Here is a 6,408-nt window from a genome sequence, read left to right as displayed (position 1 = left end):
ATTAAATAGGTTACCGAGGCAGGAGACGAAAAAATAGAAAATGTGGTCACAGAGATGGAAGATTTCAGATACTAGAACTAGGGAATAAAGTGGAAGCCAGGCTCATCGCAAAGTCGTGACCCAGATAATCTCTTCCCTGTAAAGAACGTAGAAGTTTATGTTGTTTACTGATTAAATGACGAATAATGTTATAGGGAAAAAACAGAAAAGAAAAAAGTTTAGGAAGAAACTTCTATATTTACGGAAATAAAAAACTACAATATGAATTCAAATAAAAGATACCATTATGTCACAAACTGTTATTTGTCCCTCAGTTCTTCTCGTTTCACCAGACGTTTGCTGGATCCATAGCCCGCAGAATAACAATTAGGTTTACCACCTCTCTCTCGCTCTCTCTCGCCATTGTAACCATGTGTCAGGTATGGCTGTTGGGACAAGAGAGGAAGCGAGACCAGCAGCTTCCAGGATCTGCTCTTACCAACAGGCAAACCTGGTACCCAGACTGACAGGGACGGAGTGAGTGGATGTCTCGGGTGAGCAGTCCCACATAGCCATCGGCCTTGACCACGAGAGTCCCGGGAATCCCAACCTCATTTCCTTGTTAGGGGCCTGCGCTGTGCAGGAGGAGCCTTGAGGATTTGGGTGGAGAAAGCAGAAGGGGCAGGGCTAGAACATCTCCATCAATTTACTGTTGCCTCCGAGGAAGCCTCACCAGGAGACCCTAAGAGGACGAGTTTCTTCTTTCTTTCAAACATTGTATCATATCAAGTATTGACGTTGGCCGGTGTGCAGGGGCGTCTTTGTCAGCTTTCGCCAACTATACTCTTTGCAGTTGAAATAAACCTGAAACGACTTCAATCTGACTGGAAACATTTGCCCCTGCCCAGAACAAAGCAGTCTCTATCATGATTTGAAAAAGGGGCCTCAAAAAACGCTTGGCTGATTCTAGCATCTGGTCGTCAAGGAGGCAATTGACCATCACCAACCAACGTCAGCTCTACCGCTGACTCTTCCCAAGTGTCCTCCCAATAGGTGAGAAGAGCTAGGAGTCCACCCAGCAGGAAAGCCATCCTGCTGGCTGTGGGACCCAAATGCAAATTAAAAAACCATGCCCCTGTGGAGCACCTACTTTCCTCCCTTTGGATGGGTCACTCATAATGCTCTCAACCACTCCCCACACTTTCCACAGGGTATGGCTAAAATCCAGCCCAATCTTGACTGTCTTCTTCAGGGTCATATCCCAAGGCTGGATCCATATCGACATGGATGGTAGTTTATTCTTTGGTTTTCCTCTGGAATAATGGACTGTTGGTGGGTCTCATTCTGTTGGATTAAAGAAGAGCATGTAGCCATTTCTTTAAACAGCGACATGTGACTACAAATGAAAATGGTTAGCCTATTTTATTTTTTTTTATTTTCAAATCTGTGTCATGGGCCAAATACATAAAAGCATAGAGATTTTTGACACTTCTTCATGACTATCACGAGCCAAACTCCCTCAAACAATACGCTCTTCACACTCCCATTGCGGTCGGTAACTGACAGTCGTCTCCAGCTGAGAAGTAGTGAGGCTTAGTGGAATCACTGTTGAGTATCCAGACACACCCTCTGCCCAAATCTTCATTTTCTTTTCCTTTTTTTTAAAAAACCAGCTCCTCGTGATATGCTAGCACGTTATTTTGCTTCTGAGCAAATGACCTCAGTTTTGTTCACAACCTAAATGAAAATTTCCTTTCATCCCTGTATATCTGTGAATATGTCATTCACTGTGAAGATCAGACCTCTGCAGCTTCATTTACTAAGAACCCAGGTCTGTGCACATCTTCTCCAGGAAGGTAGCTCAGTGGGAATACCCAGTAACGGTGACTTATTCACTTCCAGAGAGAGTTGTGTTAGCTAGATGCATGTTCTTTCTGCCGTAAACCATGAGTCATGACAGGGTTGGGATATAGATAGTTTTGGTGCTTATGGTGAGTTTTGGGTTCTACTTGGCTGACTTTTATTTTTGTGGTAAGGAGAGAAGAAGTGGTTACGTTTTGCTATGCAATTTATCTTGGAAGTGAGGATTTCCTATGACCCCTCTTTAAAGCCCCAGATCTAGTTTAATTTGGACGTATCCCAGGATTGGAAGGCATGCTTTAAAAATCACTATTTGCAACTATATTTCTGATTCTGTGTAAATCAGAACTTTTTGTTATAGTGTCACCAAAACAAAATATAGCGATAACTTGGATCCTGAGGCTATGTAAAACAGCCACAGCAATCTATTCTCCAGAATTTCAACTTTTAAATGTCTATCAAAACAGAGCCACCATTTTCTAAATTATAGCAAATAAATATGAGAAAGTTAAACAAACAAAATAATTTTATAGCAATGGAAAAGTATTTCTGTCAGTTTTTATTTTAGAGTTTCACGCATGACTCCATTTGAAAAGTAGACTCTGCCTTTGAAAAATGTTTAAAAACAAGTGCTCTAGACAAGAAATTGCAAACTGGCACACTGGGGGCCATCTTTGGTGAATCATAGGTTGTTTTGTCTAAATAAGGTTTTGGAAATCAGGTCTTTTATGTAAAATACACATTTCATGCTCCTATTAGAAATCAGAAGATTTTACACTCTTGTCCCATAGTGACAATGACCAACTGGCTGGAAGCAAGTAGAGGCTGCCTCTTAAGACAGGTCATGAGTTTCCATAGTGACTAATTCCACATCAGTCCCTGTTGTCTTCCACCTCAACTCTCTTACTCACATACTTGACCCACATGGACACCCACACTCCACAGCTGTGTCTTTTCCTGTTTCTCATCTCTCAGCTGCACTTTCAATATCTCAACCAGCACATTTCACATACACTTTTGCAGACTCTGATGCTGCATGGTCTGTGTCTTTGTATTTATACTGCATAATCTCACACTGAAGGAAAATGCAGTTCATCTTCAGAAAACTCTCTGAGATCATTAGCAACAGAGTGGAGCTTGGCGAAATGACGATCAGGAGTGAGCACATCATCTTGAGACTTGGTTAGCGAGAGTTGAATGTTCACGCTATCACAATGCCGTAGGCCCCAGAGAGTACAAAAGAAATCAAAGGAATGGAACTATTTATCCACACATGAAAGGGGATGCATTTTCTCACATACCCCTAGCTCGAGTGACGGGTGTGTGGAGCACCTGCCCTTCAGCTGCCGTCTGCCCCTCAGGCAGAACTCTGCCACTCAGGGTGTTTGAAAGACATTGTCCAGACTAATCCATTGAGAAACGGCTGCCCAGATGTTCAGATGCCTTGGAGCAAAACAGACGTGTTCTAAGGTTTATAAAAGTCCAAGACGTTTCCTCTTCTCCTAGAGTCCGTTTCATGTACTTCATCCCAGTGCAGCGAGGGCCCTGTGAACAGACACATGCAACCTCAGATTTAACACACCCCCTGCTGCCCCACAAGCAGCTGATGCCTGGGGATGCCTGTTCAGTGGAATAAAGATCAGGCATGTGCCCATTATCCTTACTCTTTCTCCCCAACACCTCTTCAATATACTCAGACATGGTGAGAGTAAATCTGTGTCAAATTCAAAAAAAAACCCTAAAAACCAATGATTGCTCATTTTAGTGTAAAGTAAAATGAAATTCTCAATGTTAATTAGACCTTTATTTGAAATCTCAAGAACCAGTTAAATGAATTCTTATTCACTGCCGTAAAACAATGTTTTAATGTTTTTTGCAAGACACGATAGGGCCTCCTACTGCCCGATTTGTTGAACGTGATCATTCAAGGAGAATGATCTGCTTTTAGGCAAGAACTATTTACGTATGGCTCTTTTCTTTCCAGGAAAACATTTTAACCCTGCTGTTCCCATGATGTCACAAGGACTAGAGTGTTGGGGAGGACTGAGAGCACACTCTTCCTCTGGAGTATGTTAGACTCTAAGGGTCCATGACACAGGAGTGGGGAACATTTCATTCATCGAGGATTGAGCCTCTCGTGCTGGGTGTTGAAAGAAACACCAGTGACGTCCCCGTGTATTCACGTGGAGTATCTGACAGTCAGTCATTGCAGGATTACAGAAGGAGGGGCAGTTCAGAGGGGAGGCCCCGTGGAGGCAGGCATGGAGGAGCGCGTGGTGACTGACACCGAGAGCTTGTGACCCGGGCAGGTGGCAGACTCTGTTCGGTCAGAAGACTCTGCCGACTGCAGTGCATAGAAATCCACGTCCGTCCACGGGAAGTCGCAGGACGAGAACACCGCTGACAGGAAGTCACCTGTCAGAGCGTGCGGCACGAGTGGTGAGAATGTTGAGTCTGAACCAAGGTCGTGGTGTCACAGTGGTGGAAAGGCCACTGGAGGTGAAAGAAGCAGACCCAGAGTCATTTCCAAGAACAAACTGGAAGGTTTATGGGACCAATTAGGCAGAGATCCTGAGGAGGAGAGGTGAAGATGTGCAGTGGTTTCCGGCCAGGAAGAAGAGTGTTCCATGGACGGTGAGGACAGATGCGTGCTGGGCTTCTCTGAGGGCTGGGAAGACGCACGGGGAGCTTGATTTTAGACATGACACAAGTTCAGTGATGGTGCTCAACACACATGCGCCAAGGCGTGTCTCTCACACACACACAGCCTAAGAACAGAGTCCATGATCACGGCACAGCCAGAGTGGGCGCGACACTGTCGCCACTGATACAGGCAGGGTGAGGGGGTTGGGCCTGTCAGGTGTTCTGAGGAGAAGTCGGCCGGCCTGAGAGTGCTGGAAGGTGCTCAATTCTCATCAAGAGGAGGGCCGGTTTCAGAGATGAGAAGAGAGAGCTGGAGAGGGGAGAGCAGAGTCAGGAAAGGGCGGTGAACCATGAAGCCGAGCAAGGAGGGTCCCTGTGGGGCCACACGTTTCCCAGAGGCCTGATAGGGTCAGAACGTTAGGGGCTTCCTCGGAGATCTCACTCTCCACGGAATGGTGAGCGCAGAGGTCAAGGGCAGGATGGAATAAGGGATGCACGGCGAGGCCTTAGTGACTGCTGCCCTGATGTACGGGAAGAAAGGCTTCCAGGTCACGCCCAGGCCCCACCAGATGTGTGCCGGCTGTGTGACAGGAGGCGGCAGGAGGAAGAGAGGGGTGAGCACTGATATGGCAGTCAGAACTCCAAGGCTCAGCGAACAGGTGGCCCCAGAGAAGAGGAGAGGAGAGGAGACTTCCTCCTGGAAGGACGTGCACAGGGAGAAGCTAAGGCCTGTCCTTGCAGGGGCTGGGCGTTAGTGTGCAATCTCATCGGTTTTGGGGAGTGAATATGTGTTTCTGGAGGACGCACAACATGCCGGGTGCTGTGTGGCATCTGGATGAAAACACTGAACTGACGCAGGCGCAGGTCCTCACAGGGGCTGGCAGGGGAGACAGACCTGCCGGGAGGCACGGGCAGCAGGCCCAGGCGGGGGGAGGGCAGGCCTCCACTGCAGGCCGGGAGGTAGCAGGAGGAGCCCACAGAGCCAGCCTCACCCACACAAGGACCGGGAGATGAGAAGAATATAGGAGAAGACAGAAGAGGGTGGAGATAGGGGAATGTGAAGAAGTGGGGGCGTCCTGGGGGAGGGGAGACAGCAGGACAGCAGGGCGTGAAGCTGGTGAGGAAAGCGAGCCCCTCAAGGGTCGGGGGAGCCCCAGGAAAGCCCTTAGCTGGGCGGTCAGAAAACCAGTTTGTCAGAAGGATCAAGGAGAGATTGATGGAGCCAGTGCTGAGAGCAGGGAGCTCAGTTAGGCGGCTGTTGTAAGAAGCATGTGCTTTCCACCCGCGAGGTGCTGGGACAGAGGACGTAGATGCATATTGTAGAGAAGGTCTGAAGGATTGAGAAAGCACGGGATGGGTTTCCTCCCAATCAAGGGAGAAGGTTGGATGAAGGCTGGACACGCTGGGTGGCTGCTCCGCAGGTGACCACATCCGACCCCTGAGCTGCTGACACTCATCTGCAGAAAAGCGTGTCAGTGCTGGATGCATATTTACTTATTTTACCAGCATTAAACAACGCTAAACAGAATCCTTGAACCTCTGAATTAACCAGACTCCAGACATTCCTGTAGAAATATCTACAGCTTTCTGGTGGACTGGACTTTGATTAAAATAACAACAACAATACACAAATCCATGTGCCGTGTCGGTGCCTCTGGGAGCCTGGAACCATCCAAGGAGACTTGGGGAAGCCTGGTATGTAGATGGCAAGATGGGAGCCCGTGCATCCCTGCTGCACGTCGGCCTGAGTTTGTGTCAACACCACCACAGAAGCACAGTGTGAAGACAGCATGGCTATGTGAATTTATAGGTGGGAAAACGAGGCTCGGCGTGCTTAAACCTTCCTGAGATCATGAGATTTTATACAGAAGAGGGTTGAAGGAGGCAATCTCATTGAAGGAGGTGCTTATGACACCCGGCTCAAAG

General features: G+C 47.6%; 1 long non-coding RNA gene across 2 annotated transcripts; it reads left to right on the top strand.

Moving 5' to 3' along the window:
- Positions 1-1,321: 1,321 nt before the first annotated feature.
- Positions 1,322-5,165, top strand: LOC131401802 (uncharacterized). Of its 2 annotated transcripts, none has more exons than XR_009217983.1 (3): positions 1,322-1,390; positions 2,631-2,680; positions 3,824-5,165. It is a non-coding gene; the product is annotated as an uncharacterized LOC131401802 (long non-coding RNA). The 2 variants fall into 2 exon arrangements; XR_009217982.1 differs by having other exon boundaries at positions 2,599-2,680.
- The last annotated feature ends 1,243 nt before the right edge of the window (positions 5,166-6,408 follow it).

The sequence above is a fragment of the Diceros bicornis genome (assembly GCF_020826845.1).
Source record: "Diceros bicornis minor isolate mBicDic1 chromosome 16 unlocalized genomic scaffold, mDicBic1.mat.cur SUPER_16_unloc_1, whole genome shotgun sequence".
Classification (NCBI taxonomy): Eukaryota; Metazoa; Chordata; class Mammalia; order Perissodactyla; family Rhinocerotidae; genus Diceros; species Diceros bicornis.
This window is presented reverse-complemented; position numbering and strand designations above follow the sequence as displayed.